This window comes from Nycticebus coucang, chromosome 3 (assembly GCF_027406575.1).
Source record: "Nycticebus coucang isolate mNycCou1 chromosome 3, mNycCou1.pri, whole genome shotgun sequence".
Taxonomy (NCBI): domain Eukaryota; kingdom Metazoa; phylum Chordata; class Mammalia; order Primates; family Lorisidae; genus Nycticebus; species Nycticebus coucang.
Genome location: NC_069782.1, coordinates 125,266,585 through 125,292,074, shown reverse-complemented (window position 1 = coordinate 125,292,074; position 25,490 = coordinate 125,266,585). Strand labels below are relative to the sequence as shown.

The 25,490-nt window shown below is 38.9% G+C and overlaps 1 protein-coding gene across 3 annotated transcripts in view; it reads right to left on the bottom strand.

The window, feature by feature from the left end:
• The window catches only part of ZNF518A (zinc finger protein 518A), a 31,451-nt gene extending 7,562 nt beyond the window's left edge, over nucleotides 1–23,889 (bottom strand). The window contains exons 1-4 of one of the 3 annotated variants that reach the window (XM_053585702.1): nucleotides 23,801–23,889; nucleotides 21,374–21,459; nucleotides 9,056–9,203; nucleotides 411–489 (exon numbers count right to left, since the gene is read on the bottom strand). The gene's annotated coding sequence lies outside the window, so the exon portion shown is untranslated. Of the gene's footprint in view, nucleotides 1–410; nucleotides 490–9,055; nucleotides 9,204–21,373; nucleotides 21,460–23,292; nucleotides 23,544–23,800 lie in introns of those variants that run through there. The other 2 variants (XM_053585704.1, XM_053585705.1) reach the window with 2 other exon arrangements.
• Nucleotides 23,890–25,490: the final 1,601 nt, after the last annotated feature.

Genomic DNA, 25,490 nt, shown 5'->3' with positions numbered 1-25,490 from the left:
CTACCTTTCATAGGGATGTGAAGACTAGACTAACACAAAAAACACACATAAAGGTATCTTGTAAAGTGCTATATAAATTGTAGCTACCATTATTACCGTATGTGATTACCATATGTGGGACAAGACAATATATTGCTGAGATAGGAATTTGAGTACTTAAGCTTCAGTCATAAAAATATGAAACTAATATTAGAAAAATTACATTTTCTTACTTTTATGCTTTTAAATATATATATGAATAATTGATAAAATTGGATAAGCTGAAGCAAGCAAAGTATAAATAACATTAAACTCCATCTTCAAGGTGCAGCCAATAGTCTCAGCTTTAAGTTTCAATTAACCTAAATACCTAGGAATGTCACTAGTTTAGAAATCTTCTACTGAAGGAATATAATTAAAAGTTAAATCACCTAAGCCCAGGAGCTGGAGGTTGCTGTGAGCTGTGATGGCACAGCACTCTACCAAGGGCAATAAATTGAGACTCTGTCTCTACAAAAAAAAAAAAAAAAAAAAGTTAAATTACTTTACATATTAAAAGGCCCTTTTAACATATCGCAAATGATACTTTTGGCTGGATCTAAAAAAAAAACATTCATATACATACTAAACTGGTAACAATCAAATACTAACTTATTGAATATTTTTATATACCATGCCTACTACAGTAAAATGTTAAAATGTTTTACTATATAACATTACTAAATCTAAAAATTTTTCTTCAAAAGTAAAAAAGTAATAAATGACTAGGAAAAAGCTTAACAATACCTAGTAGGTATGCCACACCAATTAAGAATATTCTCAACAGTGATAAGCATCATAATATCACCTATGGACCTTCCACCATACCTAAATCTGAGGATGAAGTTCAAACATGTGAAACTTGTTAAGCACAACTAGTAAGAACTCTTCCCCATTTGTCAGAATACCACATTGTGGTCATTCCAGATTATCCATACCCAAGCTTTCCCATTACTACATACAATCAAGAGAAGATGGTCACAGGTTTCATTACAAAAGGCAAACTGCTACTTAAATACCATGCGATCAAAAATATGCATAACGCTAAAAAATTACAAGTTTTGATATTCCTAAATACATAGCATCAATTCCATTTCAAAATATCTATATAATTTACATTAAAACACCCAGGCTGGTGGGTTCAAATCTGGCCCAAGGCCAGCTAAACAACAATGACAACTGCAACAAAAAAATAGCCGGGCATTGTGGCAGGCACCTGTAGTCCCAGCTACTTGGGAGGCTGAGGCAAGAGAATCGCTTAAGCCCAAGAGTTTGAGGTTGCTGTGAGCTGTGATGCCACAGAACTCTACCAAGGATGACATAGTGAGACTCTGTCTCAAAAAAATAAAATAAAAACAAATCTATACAATTTACATTAAAAAAAATCTCGAAGTCTGATACCAAGTATAAAAGTAAGATTTTAAATAACTCAAACAACAAATATTTATTATTATACTGTATATCTGAGACATTTTGATGGGTGCCCCTTGGGCGGTGCCTGTGGCTCAAGGAGTAGGGCGCTGGCCCCACATACCAGGGGTGGCGGGTTCAAGCCCGGCTCTGGCCAAAACTGCAAAAAAAAAAAAAAAAAAAAAAAGTCCCTTCTCTGCCACAGCTTACAAACTAAAGGAGGAAGTAGGGTATACACATTTACTGTTTATTTAGAGTTGACTATCCAGCAACCTCACCCTTCCAGTACACAGCCAAGAAATAGAAAATAATTATGTAGGATTTGTGGCAATCAAAACAGGTGCCACAAAGTTCACCCACTAAAGTGCATATCGTTTTCTCAGAGGCACGCCAAGAACATTCTTGTGCAAAGTATATTTTTATTCCAAACAATTTAAATAAATTTGCTTTTGTCCTTAGCAAATGAAGATTATAAGACCCTTGGCAAAGAGTGTGACAATTTAAATGTATGTCCCCTCTGAAACTCAAGCCAAAATTGAATCCCCAACACAACAGTACAAAGAGGTGGGGGTCTTTAAGAGGTGATTGGGTCTTGAGGGCCCCACTCTCAGGAACAGATAAATCTATTAATGGAATTAACAGGTTAACAGACTAATGGTTACCACAATCATTGCCAGAGTGGGTTAGTTACCATGAGTGGCTCTATTATAAAAGACAGTTTGGCATACTCTAGCCCCCTTCCCATGTACTGCCGTAGGACACAACAGAGTCACAACCAGCAAGAAGGCCCTCAGCAGTTGTAGCCCCTCAACCATGGACTTCCCAGCCTCAAAAACTACAAGAAATATTCTTTTCTTTATAAATTACCCAGACTTAGGTATTATGCTGTAGCAAATGAAAATGAACTAAGAGTAGAGCAAAAATACTTTAAAAAAGGGGATTCCATTTACAGAGGGGATTCCATTTACAGGAGCTTTCTAGAATAGTTAAATCTATAGACAGAAAGCAGATTAGATGTTGCCAAAGGCCAAGGAGGATGGAAATGAAATGACTACTTAATAGGTATAGGAGGTGGATCAAAATGTTTTAAAACTAGATAAGAGGTGATGGATACACAATACTGTGAATATACTAAATGCCACTAAGTGCACACATTAAAGTGACTGATTTTTTGTTATGTAAATTCTACCTCAATAAACAGAACACAAAACCCCAACATTACCGTCCTCTTGAAATCTTCTCCTTTAATCCCATTTCCTCGCCCATAAAATACTATTAACATTCTTCTGTGTAATATCTCTCTGTACATTTACAAACATATGCCTACACACACACACACTGAATGAGTTAGCACTCTTTTATTTACACGTGCCCAAAATCCAACTCAATCTGATTTAAACAATATATAGAATTTATTACATGGAGGAAGTCTGACAGCATGCTAGTCTTATGTGACGCTTCACTGAGGAACAAAAACAATCTAGTCTCTGGTATCTCTCCTCTTGGTCTTATTGCTGGGCTCCAGGTGATGCTAAGATGACAGCTAGAAGTTCCAAGTTTGGGTGGTGCCAGTAGCTCAAGTGGCTAAGGCACCAGCCACATACACCAGAGCTGGCGGGTTCGAATCCGGGCCTGCCAAACAGCAATGACAACTACAACCAAAAAACAGCCGGGCATTGTGGCGGGTGCCTGTAGACCCAGCTACTTGGGAAGCTGAGGCAAGAGAATCACTTAAGCCCAAGAATTGGAGGTTGCTGTGAGTTTGGGGTTGCTGGGATGCCACGGCACTCTACCCAGGGCAATACCCTGAGACTCTGTTTCAAAAAAAATAAAAAGTTCCAAGCTTATACCTTCCAGATGCAAGGCTAATAAAATAGTATTCACTCCCCCCAAAATGGAACACAGTCTGGAGTCAAACTTAATCCACGTACCTAACACTGAGGCCAGTGAAATACACTTCTCTGAATGACCAGGCTTGATTGACAGGCCCTTCACTGTAGCCAGAAGGATGTCAACACCATCAAATGACATGGAGGGGGTCCTGGAAGAAGACACTGACTCATGTCCACCTTTCAAATGAGGCTATCTTATAAACAATGAGCCCAAAAAGGGATGTTTGTTATAAAACTTTGATATTACAGAGAAAAGGAAATATGATGATGAATTAAGGTCTTGTGAAGGGTTTCAGGAGCCGTAACAGAAGAAGAGCTGAAAAAGCAAATGGAACTATTAGGAAACCAAGATAAAAGACTGAGAAGAATATCCAACTGTTATCCCTAAACCAGGATGGAGCTTAATGATGATTCCAGAATGACTAGCAAAGCAGAGCTCTTTGATTTTTAGTAAAATGGACCAGATACTAACTAGCAGTAAGAAATGCCTCTACGATGCAAGAATCAAACTATAGTTAACTACTTCATTGAGGCTGTTTTGTGTAAGAATTACATGAGTTTATTAAAAAGAAAACAGTATTACTAAATGATCTTCCCAGGTTGCCTGCAGTGAGTAGGCCAAGAATAGAGGCAAAGAGCATCTGAAGAAGTAAGAGAAACTGAACGGTCCAGACTCTTAAGTTACTCCAATATATAACTCAGGAGACAATGGTTAAGAAATAAAAGACAGAGTACCTCTGAGGGGAGGAGCAAGATGGCAGACTAGAGACATCTTATAACCAGCCACTCACAGTAAGACAGGGGAGAAAGAACTCCAGCCACTTGTGGCTGGGGAAACCTACCAAGAAACACCATTCCAGGGACACAGTGAAGCAGTAGTAGACTCCAGGAACCAAAGAGGCAGTCTGGAGCTGAGGAAGACCAGCACAGAAGGTAAGGGCTGTCATGAGGTTTTTTTTTATTTTGGACTGAGCTGCTTGATGGAGCTGCCTTGGAAGGGTCTGTGTGAAACAGTAAACTTGAACAATGTCTGGGGCCAGGTTTGAGTACTGAGAGGAGTAGAACTCCCAATGGCTTAGCTATAGGCAGGACATTGTCACTGTGAAGGCCTGTGGGAAGAAGAGCCAGTAGGATCCTGGGGTATAGCTGCTGAGTTCAGGCAACCATCCTTGGGATGACCTGAACAGCCCCACACATTGTCAGGGGGCACTGCTTGACATGCCGCCTAAAAAAGCCGGCAATAGCTTCAGGACCCCTATCCAGTGAGAACTAAGTGTGGACTAAGTGTCCACGCCCTGACTGAGGGCAAATAATTTAGAAAGATGAAATCTCCTTGGCAGAGTAGTTTCCAGCTCCTATCTTCTTCTTCTTCTTCTTTTTTTTTTTTTTGAGACAGTCTCACTATGTCGCCCTTGGTAGAGTGCCATGGCATCACAGCTCACAGCAATCTCAAACTCTTGGGCTTAAGCAATCCTCTTGCCTCAGCCTCCCAAATAGCTGGGACTACAGGCACACGCCACAACACCTGGCTATTTTTTTGTTGCAGTTGTCATTGTTGTTTAGCTGCCTCATACCGGGTTTGAACCTGCCAGCCTCGATGCATGTGGCCAGCACTGTAACCACTGTGCTACAGGTGCCATACCATCAGCTCCCATCTTCTACAACAAAACCAGCATGTGTTCTCTGTCTTCTAACACCACAATACCACCTGATTTCCAGGCAGTATTTGCTATACACACACACAGAGAAGAGACACGTGAGCACACGTGGTGGCAACTGTACATGAACTTTATGGCCATGCTGTATATTTCTTTGCATTGTTTGCTCCTTTTCCCATTTTTTTCCCTTAGCTTTTTCTTTTTGGTTGTTGTTAATTTTGTTTGGTTTGACTATATTTTTATTTTCTCATTTTTACTTCTTGAAGAAAAAAAGGCTCCATCATTTGGGGCATGCTTTTCTTTTATTCTTTCATTCTTTTGTATTTCTCTCCTTTTTCGGAAGAGATTTTTCTACTTTTCTCACCTTCCCACATAAATTTCTCATATGACAACCAAGATACTCCTTTTTCCTCTTTATCTTATATAACTGTATTTTTAACATTCTTTAACTATTTTTATTATTTTTTCCCCCTTTTCTCTGAGGACTAGGCGTCAACACTGGTCTGCTTGGGGGGCGTCATGGTATTGGTTTGGCTAAAGGAGGCCTGAGCTCAGGTCTAGGGCAGCAGTTCTCAACCTGTAGGTCACGACCCCCAGGAACTGTATTCAAGGGCCACAGCATTAGGAAGGTGAGAACCACTGGTTTGGCCTTTCAAAAGACGGTATCAGTAGGTCCCCACTAAGATGTATTGCTGACTGTTTTCTGTATTTGGTAGATGGGGGGTCTTGCTTTTGCCCAGGCTGATAAGGAGCTCCTGACCTCAAGAGACCCACCCTAATCGGTCTGCCAAAGTCCTAGAGTTGCAGTGTAGGTCAAAGCGGCCTGATGAACATCAGCATTTCTCCTGTCACTCTATCTGTTGTTCTTCTCCCCTTTCCTTCATTGCTTTCCTTTCACCCACCATCCTTTTTTATTTCTTCTTTATCTTTTTCTTTGCTTTCGCCATTCTCACTCTTTACCTGTTGCTTTCCTTTGGCTTTATACCAAAAGACCACTTCAACACCTAAGCTCTGAGGCAAGGTAATTTAAAGGAGGAGATAGTGAGAAGGAAAAAGCAGGGAAAATAAGTGAAGAAGAAAACATAAAAAACAAACAAGAATAAATAAAGAAAGAAAGAAGAAGAAAACATACAAGAAAGAACCCAGAGAAAAATTCTAGCAACATGAAAAACCCGAACAGAGCAACCCCCACACCAAGAGATCATGAGGTAGCTACTGCAGAGGACTCTACCTATAAAAAATTAATGGAGGTCTGGCACAGTGCTTCATAGCTGTAATCTCAGTACTCTGGGAGGCTGAGGTGGGTGGACTGCCTGAGCTCACAGGTTCAGGCCAGAGGGAGACCTCACCTCTAAAAATAGCTGGGCGTTGTGGTGGGCATCTATAGTCCTAGTTACTCAGGAGGTTGGGGCAAGAAAATTGCTTGAGCCCAAGAGTTAGAGGTTGCTGTGAGCTATGACGCCACAGCACTCTATCGAGGGTGACAAAAGTGAGACTCTGTCTCAAAAAAAATTTAACACTCAAGAATAAAATCTATTTAAAAAAAAAGAATTAGGCTCTGCACCTCAAGCAGCTAAGGCGCCAGCCACATACACCATAGCTGGTAGGTTCGAATCTGGCCCAGGCCTGCCAAACAATGACAGCTACAACCAAAAAATAACCGAGCGTTATGGTGGGCGCCTCAGTCTCAGCTACTTGGGAGGCTGAGGCAAGAGAATCACTTAAGCCCAGGAGTTGGAGGTTGCTGTAGCACGCTATCCAGGGCGATAGCTTGAGGCTCTGTCTCAACAACAACAAAAAAAGAATTAATGGAAATGACAGAAAGGAAATTTAAAATATGGATGGCAAAAACAATAAAGGGAATTGAAGAAAAAGTAGAAAAACAGAACCAAAAAATGGACAAAAACTACAAAGACTATAGAAAGGATATAGCAGAGCTTAAGGAATTAAGAGTCAATCAGGGAATTTCAAGATGCAGGAGAAAGTATCAATAACAGATTAGACCATGGAGAAAAAGAATCTCAAAACTAGAGTATATAGCTCTCAAGCTATCCCAGGTAGTTGAAGAGGCAAAAAAGAGAGAAAAAGAACATTAGCTCAGAGAAACAAGCTATTTTACAAAGCACTCAAACATATGAATTATAGTGTTCCTGCAGAGGAAGAAGAACATCCCAAAGGAATGGAAGCCCTACTGGAGGATATAATAAATGAAAACTTCCCAAGTAGCACCAAAGATTCTGAAACACTCCTTTTTAGAGGCATGTCAAAACCCACGTTGACTCAACACAAAAGACCACATTATTAAGAAATCCACTTAGCTTTTACTTAAGTTTGATAACTTAAGTAAACTGCTGGATAATTAATGTTGAATGTCAATATTTTTCTTATTTAATGTATGACATAAAATACGGCATTAGGACAGTTTGCATATTTTATGTAGTTTGGGTTTGTTTTTTGCCCTTAAATTTCAAGTTTCTCTACAAAGCCTATTTATCTTCAACTATATGTTCAACTGAGAGCATAGGGAAACAATCTGTGGTTAATTTTAGGTGTCAACTTGACTGGATTAAGAAATACCTAGAAAACAAGTAAATCATTACTTCTGGATTATGTCTATGAGGGGAGGAGACTGTGATGTCAGTCAGTTGACTTAGTAAGGTGAGCAAGATCCAACTGGCTGGGAAATGGAACAGAACAAGAAAGGAGAAAAAAAAGATTTCCTCTTTCTCTTTCCTGTAGCTGAGACACTTTCCTCCTGCATTTGGACATGAGAAATTGAGGCTTTCTGGCCTTGGGACTCCAGGACATACAACCAGCAGGCCCTCAGGTTCTCACCCCTGGACTGAGAATTATACCACTGGGTTCCCTGCTTCTGAGGCTTTTGGACTTGGACTGAGCCATGCTACTACCATCCCAGGGTCTCCAGCTTGCTAACAGCCTGTTGTGGGATTTCTCAGCCTCCATATTCTGTGAGTCACTTTCCCTACTAAATCCCTCCCTCACTCCCAATCCATCCATCCATCTAGTCATGTGCTGTACAAGGTTTCTGTCAATAACAACTGCATAAGCATCAGCGACCTTCTAAGATTTTAATAATATAATTTTTACTTTACCTTTTATGTGTTTTGATATAAAATGCAAACATTTAACATTATGCTACAACAGCCTACAATATTGAGTACTATAACATGCTGTATAGCTTTTTAACCTAGAAAATAATAGGCTATACTATATAGCTATCCTATGCTTTAGATGGTATGGCACAGGAGGCTATACCATCTAGGTTTGTGTGAGTAGACTGATGTCTGCACAACAATAAACTTTCCCAACAACACACTCATCAAAATGTGCTCCCATAGTTAAGCAGCATACAACTCTCTGTCTCTCTGGAGAATCTTTACTAATATATCCTCAATGATACCAGATAATAATTTATACCACCTATGGACAAAAAACATATTGTACATTATGAACATTTCAGGATAAAAAAAGGAAAGAAAACTTATTATCATTTCTGTCCTCCAACATATCAGCAAATGCTCTTTTTATTATAGTCCAATCTCTACCCTACCAACATGATTACTGGCTTTAAATGTGCTATTTAAACTACTGCATTCTACATATGTATTATTCCTCACAAGAACTGACCAACATGACCAACATCTCATCAAGTCTTAAAATAATACAATTTTATAAAAGTATTAAAATAATCTGGAGAGTTTCCCACATCAAGATGGCAACTTAAGCCATCCAATTTCTTCCCTCCTCCAACAGCCCACTGAAATAACCAGAAAATACAATAAAGAAAATCCTATAAAATGGCTAGGAACTAGAAAAACATTCTCTATACATACTGCCAAAAGTTTGGTAGGAAATGGTCAGGCCTCAGCCTCCCACAGTGCTAGGATTATAGACATGAGCCACCACTTTCACAGTGATAATGAAGAGTGAAAACAAATGCTGACTCACTGCCAATCATCATTTTTAAGAGGAAGTCCACAAGGGACTATTCATATTGTGCCCCAACTAAAGAAATGCGAGACATAATTCTGCCTATTCCTTCTCCCCTAAACATACCTTGAGAGAAAGTGAGGCTTCCTGGAAGATCGGGAGGAACCCTTTGGGTGACAAAAGACTCAGGCGGAGGTATGAGGAGGAAGAAAATGAATCTAGAGCTCTGAGCTGGGTCCAAAGACCAGATGGAGTAGGAGATTGTTAGCACCACCTGTCAGGAGACATATAAAGAGGAAATTACTTCTGAACAAGTAATTTGAATCTTCCCATACCCATGCTATCTTCCTCCGCTTAAGAGTTCTGTCCTTGGCCAGGCATGGTGGCTCATGTTTGTAAATCCTAGCACTGTGGGAGGCTGATGCGGTGGATTGCCTGAGCTCAGGAGTTTGAGACCACTCTGAGGAAGAGAGACCCGCCTCTAAAAAATAGCCAGGCGTTATGGCGGGGGCCTGTAGTCCCAGCTACTCAGGAGGCTGAGGTAATCATTTGAGCCCAAGAGTTTAAGGCTGCTGTGAGCTATAAAGCCACAGTACTCAACCCGAAGGTGAATGAGTGAGACTCTGTAGCCAAAAAAAAAAAAAAAGTTCTGTCCCTTCTCCACATATGTAATTATCTCAGACTGTCAGAGAAAAAAAAAATAGGTTAACGCTCGACTTTTTCATCCCCTAACCAAAGAACTGAGAAAATCATGGTTTATTCTCTAAGAACTCATCTCAACTACCAACGCCACAAAAAAGGTAAGTAGGCAGAAATACCACTGGATACAATAGCCAAAAAAAACGGAAAATAATCTGACTACTCACAGAAACTACTCCCCAGTTCTCCTACCCACCAGTGAAAAATAGTAACTACAGTATAAGTTACTACAATAAAAAAGAGAAAAAAAATTTTTTTAAATAATAATTAGCAATCTCAGTAAGTCTGACAGATTATATCAAACAAACAAAAGTAGACTGTCACGAAAGAGAGAGCAAAGTAGATGGGGGAGAAATGGTTTTTTAAGCAAGAGAAAAAACATACACAGGGCTTTTCCCCCCTAAAAGACTTGAATTTTAAGGCTCCTCAAATGCCAGGCAAGTCAGTATCTACAAATTATCCTCCTAAAAATATTTACCTTAAAAGATAAAAATAAAATGCTACACAGACAGGTGGTGAGAATTAACTAAAAGAGTATTGATTTTTCATCAGCAATACCTGTTTTAATCAGACACTAATACTAATCAACATTTTCTTCACAACCTCTCAGTGGTAGAAGGCAATGGAATAACATCTATAGAGTTCTGAGGGAAAAAAATAAATAACCCAAGAGTTAATTCTATATCCAGGAAAACTCCCATCTGTGAGTGAAAAGCACAATTTTAGACATGCAAAGATTCAGCAAATATACTACACTACATATGTACTCTTTGAGGAAAAAAGTTTTGAATACTTCAGCAAAATCAAATTTAAATCGGAAAAAAACTAAAAAATGTAATAAGGAAGAAATACCTGTGGATGATAAAATCTACAACAGAGTTGATTGGTTTTGTTTTGCTTTTTTTTGAAACAGAGGCTCCTTTGCCACCCTCGGTAGAGTACAGTAGCATCATAGCTCACAGTAACCTCAAACTCTTGGGCTCAAGCGATTCTCTTGCCTCTGCCTCCCGAGTAACTAGGACTACAGGCGCCTGCCACAATGCCCAGCTACTTATAGAGACATGGTCTTGGTCTGGCTCAGGCTGGTCTGGAAACTGTGTGTTTAGGTGATCTACTGGCCTTGACCTCCCAGAGTGCTAGGATTACAGGCATGAACCACCACACCTGGCCCGATTATTGTTATTAATACAGTTAAGAAAGCAAAACAGACTGGAGAGAAAGGGAACATCTACAACATCAAATATAGTAGAACCTCCATAGTTGACCACCTCCCTACAATGAACACCACCTTAAGTTGACCTAATTTTCATACACCAGACATGTACCACATGGACCTATCAGTACAGTAGGCTTAGTTCCTTATATTGACCACCTCTGTATGTTGACCAATTCATTACAGTCCCTTGGGTGGACAATTTACAGAGATTCTACTGTATTAAAAAAGCCCTTAGAGAAAAATTAACAATGAGAAATGAGAAGTAACAGCAGCAACAAAATTTCAGACGCTGAAAAGCAGATAAATAATCCTAGGGAGACAGTGGGGAAAGCTAAGAATAACTCATTTTATCCTTTGAATTTTCAAAAGGCCTAGGAACTGGCAGTATCAAGTAACCCTGAAATGGGAGGAAGTAAGAAAAAGGAAGCTAGAATAATTTGGAGAAAGCTGCCTGAGTTTTAGTTAGACACTAAGATTCCCTTCTTCACTCCATCATGTTATAGGTAACTGCTGTTACCCTACTAAAGCCAAGGTCTAGAGGTTTATTCTCTACAACAAGCAAATCCAAATCTCTGAAATAGGGGAGACAAGGAATAGGTGAGTGGGTAGAATACCTAAATCATAAATGACCACATACACGAGACACAACACTTAACTCCTCTCCCCCACTTTTCCCCTTCAAGGTTGGCTCCTAGACTAAAACAGTGCTACTTAAAACATGGTCTGCTGATAGTCCACAAACTGTCACCAAACTATGACAGGACAGGTACAGAAACTAAAAGCATTTTAGAAACTATGATAGCAATTTTCAGAGTTAAGCTTATGTCTGTTGAATCAAATAAAAATATAGACTTGTGTCTTATAAGTCTTCATTTTTAAAATCTCATTATTCTAATAATTTATTTTTTTATTTTTTTGTAGTTTTTGGCCAGGGCTTGTTTGAACCCGCCACCTCCGGCATACAGGGCTGGCGCCCTATTCCTTTGAGCCATAGGCACCGCCCTAATAATTTATTTTTATTACAGTTTAAAACTACCTGTCTGCAATAGATCAGGGTAAAAGAAAAAAAAAATCCTGGTGTTTCACCAGTTTCAGAAGCCTAGAATCTGAACAGGCCCAAAGAGCTATGCTAAGTGGAAGTCAAAACTCTGTTACAAGCCCTTCCATCGATTGACATAGCTTCCCATCAGCTTCTTGGTCATGAGCCGAAGTCAAAGATTACCAGATATTTGAGGAAATCCTCTAACACTAGTTCAAGATACAGACAAAATAAATGGAAAAGAGTAACTTTTTTAGAAACAGAGACTATTCATTAAGAAAAAACATCCCGGACGGCGCTTGTGGCTCAATCAGTAGGGCGCCAGCCCCATATACCGAGGGTGGCGGGTTCAAACCCGGCCCCGGCTGAACTGCAATCAAAAAAAAAATAGCCGGGCGTTGTGGCGCCTGTAGTCCCAGCTGCTCTGGAGGCTGAGGCAGGAGAATCGCCTAAGCCCAGGAGTTGGAGGTTGCTGTGAGCCGTGTGACGCCACGGCACTCTACCAAGGGCCATAAAGTGAGACTCTGTCTCTACAAAAAAAAAAAGAAAAAACATCCTAAAAAAACATTCTTTAAAACTCATTGATTTCTTAGGGATATAAGAACAGGATGCCATAAAAAAAGGAACCTTAAGAGAACAAAAATTAACTCTTATAAATCAGAAAATATAAAGAAGGTTCAGCGCCTATAGCTCAGCAGCTAGGGCACCAGCCACATAAACCGGGGCTGGCAGGTTTGAACCTAGCCCAGGGCCTGCCAAACAACAATGACAACTACAACAAAAAAAAAACAGCCAGGTGTTGTGGCGGGTGCCTGTAGTTCCAGCTACTTGGGAGGCTGAGGCAAGAGAATAACTTAAGCCCAAGAGTTTGAGGTTGCTGTGAGCTGTGACGCCACAGCACTCTACTGAGGGTGACATAGTGAGACTGTCTCCAAAAAAAATTAAAAAGAATTTAAAAATATATATGTATGCACACATATATAGGAGTACAGAAGGGCAATGGAAGGGTTAGAAGGTAAAGAAGGGTTTAAAAGGTAAAGATGAAATAACTTCCCAGAAAGTAGAACAAAAGCTGAGGCACTGAGTTCAAAAGTTTCAGACAGACCAGCCTGAGCAAGAGAGAAATACTGACTCTACTAAAAACAGAAAAATTAGCTGGGTGTTGTGGCAGGCACCTGTAGTCCAGGAGTCTTAGGTTGCTGTGAGCTATGATGCCATTGCACTCTAGCCTGTGGCAAGAGACTGAGACTTTGGCTCAAAAAAATTGGCCAGGTATGTTGGCTCAAGCCTGGAATACTAGCACTCTGGGAGGCTAAAACAAGTGGATTGCCTGAGCTCAGGAGTTCAAGGCCAGCCTGAGCAAAAGCAAGACCCCAGCTCTACCAAAAACATAAAAAATTAGACAGGCGTTATAGTGGGTTCCTACAGTCCCCAGCTACTCAGGAGGCTGAGGCAAGAAGATCGCTTGAGCCCAACAGTTTGAGGTTGCTGAGAGCTAGGATGCCATGGCTCTCTACCCAGGGTGACAGAGTGAGACTGTCTCAAAAAAAAAAGAAAGAAAGAACAAAAAGACAGTTAAAAGACAGTAGAAACAGAGTAAGAAGGAGGAACAATCCAGGAGGTCTAACATTTGACTAATAGGAATGTAGAAAACAAACAAAAAGAGGGATGAAGTCATCATTAAAATAATTTTTAAAGTATTGAGTATAGGAAATCAGTTTCCTGGGTGAAAATCTCTAGTAAGTGCATAGCATAATGAATCAGGGCACATCATCACAGAGATTCAGAACAGTCGAAGCCAAAAGAATATCCCACAAGTTTCTAGAGAAAAACAAAAAAGACATATAACAAAGTATTTGAAATTAGACAGCTTTAGACTTCTCAACAACAATGGAAGGATTAAGACAAAGGGGCAATACCTTCAATTTGTGAGGAAAAACTTTCAACTGGGAAGTCTATACTCTGCCAAGTTAACAATTGAGTGTAAGAATAAAAAGAAGAATGCAAAATCTAAAAATTTACTTGTCAAGACATCCTTTCCCAAGAAGTCACTAGAAAGTATACTCCACGAAAAAGTGAGAATAAACGAAGAAGGAGAGACACAAAATACAGACAACAGGAGATCAAGTGGAGGAGAGAAGTAAATAATATCCCAGGATAACAGTAAAGGGAATTCCCAGGATAGTGGCTGGATCCCAGAGGTTACCTAAAAAGCAAGTTGGTACCGCCAGAATAGCATTTATGGATATACAGTGTTGTCATATAAATGAAAAGTTGCTTATATTTTGTACAGAAAACAAATCATATTCAATTAATACGCTTCTTGATCTTGTTATATTTTTTAAAAGAAAAATACTACACATTATAACATCAATCGAATATATGCTATACAAAAAAATGAATAGCATCTATAACATTCAACTATTTTTGCATTTTTCAAGTGTGTTATTCTTTAATAAAAGTGCTGGATTTGATCTGATCAAATTTTACTTAGAATTATTTTATGCAATCACTAACAGTTTGGTGTTGGTATTACAGAGAATTTATAAAAGGAACAGAAATATTTTCTACCATTTCATCTGTTCTGGAACAGTTCAGAGTTAGCTAATACTAACTTGTTAAGTACTAGCTTCTCCTTTAGATTACCCAGACCACACAAAGAATACAATACTTAAACCTTTTATTTTTGTAAGTTCTTCCATGGTCTCTGGGCTCTTCAGGTTTTCTAGTGCTTGAGTCAGTACGTAATACATATTTCCTTTGAAAATAATCAATTTTACATACTCCTCAAAACTTCACTTTTAAGAAACTATCCTACCGGGCGGCGCCTGTGGCTCAAGGAGTAGGGCACCGGTCCCATATGCCGGAGGTGGCCGGTTCAAACCCAGCCCTGACCAAAAAAAAAAAAAAAAAAAAGAAACTATCCTACCAAAAAATCACAACATACAATCCTTATCACTTAAATGCTCAATAATAGGAAAATAAACATCTACATAAAACATTATACAGAAAAAGCTATGTGTATTGACTTGACTAGGAAAAGTATTTATTGTGAATCATTTTTCAATTTTTGGTAAAAAAAAAAGGAAGGTGCAGATTATGGCATATATTTTCAAATTAAATTAGGAAGAAAGATTCTATGAGCATACATGTATATGAGCACATAACAAATCTACAGAAAGATAAATACCCCCAAATCTACAGATAACACGTTTTTTCAAAGGAATGACAGCATTGATTCAGCAAAAGACAAAAACAAAAACTCAAAACAATAAGGAATCATCTAAGTACCCTGATTGAAACCAAGAGGGCAACGTCGCTGAAGCCTGCCAGTACAGTACCACCCTTGAATTCAACGAAATTTTGTATCTTCAAAATAATTTCCCTTTTCAACTTAAGCCAGCTCACCTTGGTTTCTACTACTTGTAATCAAAGCCTCTTTCTTAAGACAGAAAGCTGGCAGATCAATGTTGACTGTGTTTACTTCACAACAGGGTTAGGTTTTGTGATGATTCTTTCAAAAACAGCAGGATTTAAACATGTAAGAGGCAAAAGCCATCTAGACCAGAAAATCAAAATTAAAAAAACACTGGAAAAAAAGTATTTTTCTTCCAAGGTACCACAGGGTCTACATTAAAGATAAAATGCATAGTAAGGACGTTAAGTAAGCATGTAGACATATTTAACACTGAAGAAAAGAAAAAAGAAAAAAAAAATAAGGAGGTTAAGTGCGAAGAGACTATAAAGGACACATCTGAACTGGCTATGAAAGGTAAATAGGAGCCACAGCTAATTTACTAAGAGAGAGAAGTCATAGAAGTGGTATTTTTAAAATACAATTAGAATGGTCCTTAAAGACAAGATAAATTGGAGAAAGAGTAAAGACAGAAGTAAGAAAATGAAAGGACTAGACTGACAATCCAAATAAAAAGGGAGAAACCAGGGAACTGGCAATGTTAACATGGATTAGGAATCACACAGAAGGTATGGAGAGATTTTAAAAGGATAATTCCCAAAGTAAAATGCCAACGATAGGAAAATATAAATGAAGTGAACTAAACGTTACCATTCCCAGAGAGTTTTTTGCCAACTTTTTACAACCATTTATAAAGCAAAGGTATTCTATAGGGTCTAAAAAGGAAGAATCTACGTGTTACTCACTACATTCTAGCTGATTAAACAGCAAAGAACTAAAAAACTATTATTTTAGCTTAGCTACATTAGTACCCAGCATGTAGCTCTTTCATTTGTCACATTACACAAAAAATTACTGCATTCCTTGAGTTACTCAATCCTTGCTTCTGCTGAAATAACTAAGTGCAAAACAAATATACAACTGGAGATAAAACTAAATTCAACAGCAAGAACTTACTAAAAAATACAAGGTTCTGCCTAAAAGAAATCTAGAAAAGAGAAGGAGGAAAAAAAATCAAAAACATGGGCTTACTTTATAGCTGTTTTAAGTTTCAAAGCTGAGAGACTAATGTTTATCATTATAAACAAGAGAAAGAAAAGGTTGTATACAATTTATATATATAATTAAAGTCAGCCCCCTTCAAATCACTGTGGCCTAATAAGCAACTTAAACAGAAAAAGAAATATAAGCCGGGTGTTGTGGTGAGCGCCTATAGTCCCAGCTACTTAGGAGGCTGAGGCAAAAGAATCACTTAACCCCAAGAGTTCGAGGTTGCTGTGAGCTGTGATGCCATAGCACTATGTCAAGGGTAACATAGTCTCTGTCTCAAAAAAAAAAAAAAGAAAAAAGAAAAACAAATATAGGGTTAAGTATGTACATGTAACTAAGAAATGTTCAAAATGCTAGTGTGTATGTGAGTCACACACCATTCAGGTAGGCCAGTAGCACTGTATACAATTATGAAGGAGTTTAAAATTAAAAATTAAACCACACATCCACCTTTTCTTACCTTTATTCATAAAGTTTCCTTTCACCAACACGTTATCCCCTTTCCTCTACATAAATTCAGTACTAATCAAACTTCTTTCAAATAGGTAGACCTCCTATAGGAGCATGAAACCGGCTCACATTATTCTCTCCCTTCTCCAAATATCCATTTATTTTTATTTTTTAATTTTTTTGAGACAGAATCTCAAGCTGTTGCCCTGGGTAAAGTGCCGTGGCATCACAGCTCACAGCAACCTCCAACTCCTGGGCTCAAGCGATTCTCCTGCCTCCGCCTCCCAAGTAGCTGGGACTACAGGCACCTGCCACAACGCCCGGCTATTTTTTGGTTGCAGCTGTCATTCTTTGGCAGGCCTGGGCTGGATTTGAACCCACCAGCTCAGTTGTATGTGGCTGGCACCTTAGCCACTTGAGCCACAGGCACCGAGCCCCAAATAGCCATTTAAAGCAGCAGTTCTCAACCTGTGGGTCGTGACCCCTTTGTAACAATGAAAATACATCCTGCATATCAGATATTTACATTACGATTCATAACAGTAGCAACGAAAATAATTTTATGGTTGGGGTCAACACAATATGAGGAACTATATTAAAGGGTCACAGCATTAGGAGGCATCGGAAGGTTGAGAACCACTGATTTAAAGGGTAGCCAGTGCCCACTATTTATCACAAATTTTTTTTTTTTTTGTAGAGACAGAGTCTCACTGTACTGCCCTCGGGTAGAGTGTCGTGGTGTCACACGGCTCACAGCAACCTCTAACTCTTGGGTTTATGCGATTCTCTTGCCTCAGCCTCCGGAGGTGCCCGCCACAACGCCCGGCTATATTTATCACAAATTTTTATTTTGCTATGTCATCTCATTTTTAAAGTTTTACCTCCCCAGAAAAATTTACAAGCTTCTTAAAGACAAGTTCAATTTAATATTTCTCATTTATCTTTCCCAAAAAACAAGAACAGTGGGTACACAGATACCTAAACCATTAACTGATTTAGATTTAGTCTCTTATTTCCAACTAAAATATTTTACTTCCTATAATTTCGGATTAAATCACTTTATGGCCAACTTCATACAGCATGCAAACTTTTGGTTGCAATAATTTGGAGTTAAGTTTAAAACACAAAGAGAGTTAGAAATCGCATTCTCAGCTTGGTGCCTATACCTTAAGCAGCTAAAGCAACAACCACATACACCAGCGCTGGCGGGTTCGAATCCAGCCCGGGCCTGCCAAACAACAGTTGCAACCAAAAAATAGCCAGGTGTTGTGGAGGGTGCCTGTAGTCCCAGCTACTTGGGAGGCTGAGGCAAGAGAATCGCTTAAGCCCAGGAGTTGGTGGTTGCTGTGAGCTGTGATGTCATAGCACTCTACCCAGGGCAACAGCTTGAGGCTCTGTCTCAAAAAAAAAGAAAGAAATCACATTCTCTGAAAATTGCTGACAGTTTCTATATGCTTAGTTTCAGTTTCTATACCTTAACTAAACAATAAGCATTTAGAAGGCAAATAACTCCTCTTATTCTTATATGTTACTAAAATGCTAAGCAGGGCACTAATTATTTTCAATACATACTTATTGATCTGTGCAACCTAAATACATAAAAATGTGCTCTATCATTGTAGTCCCCAACCCCCAGGAAGCAAAGCAGTACCAGTTCTTAGACAGGAGGTGAGCGGCAGGGCTAAAGCTTCATCTGTCACTATCTCTCATAACCAAGCGATCTAGTTGCAGGACAACCAAGGACAATCTAGTTGCAGGAAAACAAGCTCCGGGCTCCCACTGATTCTGCAGCACGGTAAATTGTACAATTATTTCATTATATATGACAATGTAGTAATAACAGAAATAAAGTACACAATAAATGTAATGTGCTTCAATCATCCTGAAATCATCTCTCACCCCATTTGCGGAAAAATTATCTTCCATGAAACTGGTCCCTAGTGCAATACAGTTTGGGGACTGCTGCTATCCATGTATCAGATAAAGTGTACCATCTCAGTCTAGTACGTATAATCCTTGACATACCTGTATATAACAGACACTCAATAAGTGTTTGTAGGTTAATTGAAGGAAGGACTGACTGCATATAAGAAGGATGAATAAATAAAGAGTACCTTTTACAGGTGAAGAAGGAAAAGGCCAAATTACAGAATGGTGTGAATGATCAACTTAAAAGTTTTGACCTTAAATTCCTAAGGGCCATATATTTATCAAAATACTTTCTGCTGCAATCCAATTCAAACCATTCTATACACAGAATTTTGACCCGAGGGACTGAGAAGGACACCAAAGGTATATGACTCACAGCATCAGAAGCAAACCACTTTTCTATGTTCCCTAACACTGAAACTGGCCCTACTGCCATCCATGTCTCATCTCTACATGGCTTTACTTGCTCCTTCTACAGATGGATTTCTCACACGTGAAAAAGAATGTCACTGGACCCTCCCAGATTAACAACTTTCCCCTACCATTCACACATCAATTCCAAAGGATTCTGACTGGCTCTGCTTAAGTAACAATCACTGTTGTGAGGGATAACCTGGCTTAGGTCAGAAGACTGTAAGATTGACTAACAGCCCACCAACCACTCAGAATAAGGGAGGGTTTGTTCCCCAAATGAAGATATATTGAGTTGACTAAAAAAAAAAAAAAAATTAATAAAAATAAATATATATAATCATCTTCTACCAGCCACAACCTTCAACACAATTTTAATGAAGAATTCAGGATGATTTTACTACATTCTGAAATTACATGACTCCTGATAAAATTAGCATTTGTCTTCAGCTATTACTACTTCATGAAATGAGACTCATGTGAAGTCCACTTAATTCTCCTAAGCTTCAAGTCACTCACTTTCATTATAATATTCTGACATGTTTCATGCAGCCATAGCAATCATAACTTTAGATTTTTAATCAAGACTATGGTCATAATTTTTCCAGATGTAATAATCCAAATAATTTTAGTCAGCCATGACATAGCAGCCTCTTGTTCATTACATTCTTCATTATATCACTTTTTCTGAGTAGTTCTGATCATATATAGTGCAGGCTGAGTATCCCTTATCCAAAATGCTTGGGACTAAAATATTTCAGATTTCAGCTTTATTTTTATTTTGAAATATTTACATCATACTTAAGAGCTGAACACCCCAAATCCAAAATGCTATACATGATCATTTCCTTTGAGCTTCAGGTCAGCATTCAAAAATTTTTAGACTGGAGCACTTTGGATTTCAGGTTTTCCAATTTGGGATGCTCAAACTGTATAGAAAACTTTTAGCCCTCAGCACTCACTGCTTTATTCAGGAAAAACACTGTGTTCATGTGATCCTCATGGTAAGAGGTCAAACAAATGTTATGTAGGAAAAAATTACTCAGCATAAATAACACCTGGTTATCTCAACTCAGCTTTGCTGCTCTCACTGTAGTTATCAGTAATTTCTGAAAAAATTAAAATTTGTGCTACTGTGAAAAATGGCCCTGAAAAAAAAAGCTGTCCACTGGTGAAGTTAAGGGGAAAATATGATTATGATTACTAAAGGAATAATGTAAGGTAGAATAATCTACTTTGGCTATTTTATTCCTAATTTAGGGTTATAGTTATGTGTATGCTTACTGCATCTGGTGAGGGAAATACTGTGGTATCCAGGAATTTGGGGATTTGAAAGATCCCAGTACCTATCTAACACAAACAGCAAGAGATACCTGTGTTGCAAGGGTAGATAAAACCACATTTTGTACAAAGGTACAATATTTTCCATTGCATTTCCAAAGCTTTCCATATAATACCATGGATTTAATAGCAGATGTTTTTATCCTTCTTTTCTGTCCACACCAGAATATTCAGATTATTATCTCCAGGAAACCAATCATAACTCTACAGTGACTCCCAAACTCCTCTTCTAACTCCTAATTATCATATAAATATATACTAGAGAATCTTCCTTTATAAAAAAATTTGGAGATAGTTTTTCTTTAGGTACATTACTTTGCACTTACTGGACCAAGACAACAGACACTCTATGGCCATTTATTTAGCTTTGAAACATCTTCCTACCAAATTTGTTCCATGGTTTGTTACCCAGAATCTCTTAATGCCGCCTCTATTTTCAGAAGGATGATACAGTGAAAATCATCTTTGCATCTCTAATAAAATGTTAAATAATAAACTATGAAACCCAAAATTACTTTTTGCTTACCTTAAAATGAAAACCCATGTGTGAAGTATTTTATTTTACTTTGGCCACAAATAAAACTATAATTTGTAACTTATGAAAATTCATGTATATATAACTATAGGTTGAGTATCCCTTATTCAAAATGCTTAGGACCAAAAGTGCTTCAGATTTCAATTTTTTTAGATTTTGGAATATATGTATTATCTGGATTGAGCAACTCAAATCCAAAAATCCAAAATGCTCCAGTGAGCTGTCAGCACTGAAAGGGTTTCACACTATGGATTTTGGATTAGAGATGCTCCACTTGTATTTTATTTGCTGCAATATTAAAACATATTAACTGAGTACTTAATAGAGTACATACTCTAATACTTCAATCTTTACCATACCTCTTTCTTCAAGGAACAAAAGGCACACAATTTAATGGTTGGACAATGCCACAATCAGGAACAGTGATCAAAAGAAGAGATGATATCTGGAAACGAAGACCAAGATTTTAAAACTTTTATTGCAAAAACTGTTAATAAAATGTTCTTGAATTCTTGATTAACTATACTTCATATTCAACTTAGATGTATAAAGTAACTGCAAACAAAAATCTCTGTGCACTTAAGCATGTAACACACCATTAATACCCAATTAATAACATGTCATACATTTACAAAAGTCGCAACTCAGGGTTTAGAAAATCAATCTAATTTGATATCTTCATTTAATGCAAGATAGAGAAAATTTGTCTAGCCCAAATTCACAGAACTAGAACTAGCATCTGGATCAGATTCCAACCCAATTATCATATCACCACATTCACTTCTGGTATCTAACGTCCCATGCAAATTGCCCACCATGAGCCTACACACCTGAGATCAGATAACAAAAATGTCAAGACTATATTAAAACCCTTTCCTGCTTAAAGAGCTTTTTCAAAAAACTTTTAGTAGAGTACCTAAAGCAATCTGGGCAAGAATCAAGTTTTATATCATTAAAAAAAAAGTTGTATTAAGTACTCTAAAGCACACAATGCTTCAATGAAAACAATACCGAACAATTACAAAAATAAAACCATAAAGAACACTAAAAAATATATTTTAAGATATATTTTGAAGTCAAATTATAGATTTTTGCTAAAGTATATCTCCTCTTTACTATTTCAAGACCTTTTGGGATAACGATACACTACCACCAGACAGGGAAAAAATAGAATCTGAAGTGTGACAATGGTAAAAATTGCAAGCATTCGTAAGTTTATACATTATCAATGCACCTAACAGGTGTTCATTGTGGTTGCTGTCCTTTTATCTGTCCATAAAACCATATATAAAACGTTTTAATTGGTAATTACACTTATTTTCACTGCATCAACAAGGAAACATTTGGATGTGCAAAATCAAGTTTCTACTTCTAGGGATGATCTTATTTATGATTTAACAGCGTTTACTATGCTTACTTTTCCAATGAGAGCCTAACACACTGAAAATGTTAATTCAATGTTATATCTCTCTTTATAAACGTCAGGAAACTATAGGTGTGCTGAAACATAACGAATCCATTCCTATAAATTTACAGTTAAACTCTGAAAATGTTAGGAAAATTTTACTGAATCCATTTAAATGGTTTCTATCCAATCTGAGAATACTAACCTTATGGTACACTCAAATTAAACCTATTGCTGCAGAAAAAAGCCATTCAACCGTATCAGTAAACTAGGTCTAACATACAGACTCTCAAATTAATGAAATTCCTACCCAGGGGTAGTTTGAGGTCTTCGTGTTTCCTCACTGTGACAACCGTAACAAAGTCCAACATTCTTACGAATTCCTTAAACATTGAGTTATCTTATTTTTCTAAGGATTTTTAGACTTTTGATAACATGCTCAACATTGTTTTTACTCATAGAGCTCACAAACACTAAATGCCCGCAAATTTAAGCTTGAAAAGAACACTGAGCCTGAACTTTGGTATTTTGAACTTTACATCTGCTTCACTGGTCCACTTAAAACCTTTTACCTTCTATACACTCACCCCATATATTTTAAATTACCACAGCCACCTATGAAGAGATTGTCTACTTGACAATGAAGAAACCATGTTAAGCATAGACTCAAAATGGACCCTACATGTGAGAAAACCAGTTACAAAGAAACCCATCTGCCACTGGGTGTGGTTGGGGTCTGCAGAGAAGACCACCTTTGGCCAACTCTGAGAGAGAACGCGCGCCCCCGGGAGCGGGGCATCTCCACAAAAAAAGGCCCCTAATAACCACAGACTGGGCCCCCAATAGGAACGCCGTCGAGTAGGGCCTGCGAACCTATAGCGCGAGGGGTGCGGTCTGAGGGGTGCCCGTGCTGTCTCCACCAGCCGCGGAGCCCGCCGAGAGAGCTTCGAGCGCCGCGCGCCGCGCGCCCCGCTTCGCCCCAAACACCGCGCCCGATCCGCCCCTTCCTCCAGGGTTCCGCTGTCCCGCGGAGAGCGCGGAGGCACACTGCCTAGCTCCTAGATGTGAAGGGCAGTAGAGTTCCAAAAGACCGGACGTACAACAAGCTGGAGTTGAGAAGCGAACGGTTAACTCTAGCAACCTGCAAAGCGCTGGACAAAAAAAGATCGACTTCTCCAGAAAAACTTTAGGGCAAGTTAGGCGGAAGCGCTGCTGAATGGCCGGGACTATTTAACAGACGCTTCCTATCGTTAAGAGGCGGGTCCCTGGGCTCGTTTGGGGAACCCTCACGCCCCAACAAGCTCGCCCTTTGCCCGCTGGCTGGCCCTCTAAAAGTTCCAGCATCATAACCGGTCTGGGCGGTCCCGCTCACGGGGAATACCTGTCGTGGTCCCCATGGCTTGCGAGTCCCTGATGGCGGCCATTACACTTCCATCCGGGTATTGCTGATCACAGCGCCACCGGGAGCGCACGCTGCGGCGGAGGGATCTGCGCTGCACCTGAAACAAGCGGAAGAGAACGGAGGCCGGCAGGGTCCGCGCTCAGCCTGACGAGACTAGGCCATTGAGCTGAGCTTGCCGCTGACCTCTCCAGTCAGCGCGTGTCCCTGGCACCCAGTGATTCACTACTGTCCCTTAGCTTACCAGCAGCTGCAGAGAGCCTACTGCCAATGGAATGGCAGACAAACGTCCACTCTGTGCTCTTCAGAGTAGACACCAGAAGTAGGAACTGTGTGTACTTGCTAGCTCTTGCATACTGGGAATGGTCTCAACCCTGAGATTTTAATCAGTTGCTGCTTAGCAAATGGCGACTCCCCACCCCTTTCTTCTAAAGCGCAGGTTTTAACAACCATTGCAGCCCATGTCAGCAGAAGAAGCTGCAGCCTGCCCGTCTGGAAGACATACTGAACTCCAAACATGTACATATTTAATAATTGATGTATAAACTGTCTTTACTATGAGGGAGGTCCTCATCTGTATCAAAGTAATCCTTCCTCCACGTCATACATAGAGCAGGGTTGGAAAAAGAGGTCGGTTAATATGGTTGGCTTTACCCCAAAGGCCAGTATGACTCCTCTCCTTTTGAGCGTTTATGAAATCGAATCTGTTCATTGATCTCGATTTCCACATAAATTACTTTCCTTTAAAGGTGGGGGGGGGTATGGTGACAACTGTTAAAAGCAAACAATAGCAGCAGCAACAAAACAGGCGCAAGGATATACGAAAATATTAAAAGCATGACTACGATGGAACTTTTTATTTCCGTTTTTTTTAAAGGAACATGCATGGCATTTGTGCTTTTTACCAACTTTGAAGTGTGTATTGCAAGTAATTTTCATTTTTCAAAGTGACTTGTAACCATACACGAGATTTTCTTCATCCTGTAATAAAAAGTATACGAAGGAATCCTTTTGTCTTTTAGAAGATTGCTTTCTTACTGTACCTACTGGGCTGCACCGTTCCACCTTAAAAAGGCAAATAAGGAGAATCCACATTAATTGTATTCATATGTCTATATAAACGCACAATGAGAAATCTTTGGTAAATACCAAAAGGGATGCTATTATGGATTGAGGACCATGTTTACAAAAGGATTTTATCCTGTGCTGTCCCTCTTCTCTCTTTCTTCGCATCATCTCCATGCAAAACAGGCAAGCACACACATCACAGAGGAAAGACAGACGAACAGTATTTTTTTATACAGCAAAAAAAAAAAAAAAAAGATAGTTGGGAACATGGGCAGAGTTGATTTTGTTTTGATGTAATTTTTGGTCTTCAGGTTATGAAATTGCATCTCCCACCCCACCCCACCCCCAGTATTCACATTATAACTTTATTTTTACTTTTGCATATATACATTCACCTACAAAACCTTGCAAGCCTTCATTCTGTTATAGAAGAATTAGAAAAATTGTAAATGAAAATATTAATTGGATCTACTTTATCTCTTTCTCCTCCTCTTCCACCATCCACATCACACAACACCCAAGTGTTCTCTTGTTCTTTCAGGTTTTGAACATTGAGGTTAGCAAAGATAAAGCAGGTGGGTGAAACAGGAAAGAAGATCATCAA